Source organism: Lolium rigidum, chromosome 5 (genome assembly GCF_022539505.1).
Source record: "Lolium rigidum isolate FL_2022 chromosome 5, APGP_CSIRO_Lrig_0.1, whole genome shotgun sequence".
Lineage (NCBI taxonomy): Eukaryota > Viridiplantae > Streptophyta > Magnoliopsida > Poales > Poaceae > Lolium > Lolium rigidum.
In genome coordinates, this window is record NC_061512.1 from 45,314,031 (window position 1) to 45,315,402 (window position 1,372).

The following is a 1,372-nucleotide window of genomic DNA, read 5'->3' on the forward strand; positions in this document are numbered from 1 at the left end:
AGTAATGCTTAAGCTTTGTGGCGGCCATAAACACGCCATAAGTCATTTTCTGGAAATGCGGGTAGTTTTGTTTTGAGAGGGAGAGCACCTCGCTCAGGTAGTATACCGGCCTCTGCACGGTTTTTCCTTCCTCATGTCTTTCCACTACCACCACAACACTTACAACCCGGTTGGTTGCTGCTATGTACAACAACATGGGTTCCCTTTCCAAAAGTGAAGCCAGTATTGGTGCAGTGGCTAGCATTGTTTTTAGCTCTTTAAATGCCGCATCTGCCTGAGGGGTCCAGACGAACGTATCGGATTTTTTCATGAGAGCATAGAGTGGCAGAGCCTTTTCTCCCAACCTGCTTATGAACCGGCTTAGCGATGCCAAGCTTCCGGTAAACTTTTGCACGTCTTTAAGATCTCGCGGTATAGTCATTCTTTCGATTGCCCGGATTTTTACCGGATTAACCTCAATGCCCCGGCTTGATACGAGAAAGCCAAGAAGCTTGCCAGCGGGAACACCGAAAGTGCATTTTGCCGGATTGAGTTTCATCCGGAATCTTCTTAGGTTATCAAATGTTTGCCGGAGATCATCAATTAAGGTTTCTTTTGCCTTAGTTTTTACTACGACATCGTCCACATAGACTTGCACATTTTTTCCGATTTGATCAAACAAACATTTTTGCATACAGCGCTGGTACGTTGCACCAGCGTTGCGCAAACCGAAAGGCATAGTGACATAGCAATAAGCCCCGTGCGGGGTAATGAACGCAGTTTTTATTTGATCTTCCTTTTTCAAGGGGATTTGGTGGAAACCGGAATAGGCATCCAGGAAAGACAACAACTCACACCCAGCAGTGGAATCAATCACTTGATCGATCCGGGGTAAAGGGAAAGGATCTTTTGGGCAAGCTTTGTTCAGGTTGGTGTAGTCGATGCACATGCGCCACACCTTTGGAGCTTTTGCTTTGAGGTTCTCATCTTTCTTCTTTTCGACTAGCACCGGATTGGCCAGCCACTCAGTACGCAGCACTTCCACGATGAAACCGGCAACCAACAGCTTTGTCACTTCTTCTCCAATGATTTTCCTCCTATCCTCAGCAAACCGGCGCAAAGGTTGTCGCACCGGCTTCGCATCCTTCCAGACATTCAAAGAGTGCTCAGCCAGCTCCCTCGGAACACCTACCAAGTCATCAGTAGACCAGGCAAAGATATTCCGATTCTCACGGAGGAAGCTGACTGATGACCCACAAGTATAGGGGGTGTATCGTAGTACTTTCGATAAATAAGAGTGTCGAACCCAACGAGGAGCAGAAGGTGTTGACAAGCAGTTTCGATGAAGGATTCACTGTAAATGCTCACAGACAAGTATTCGGGGGTTTTGATG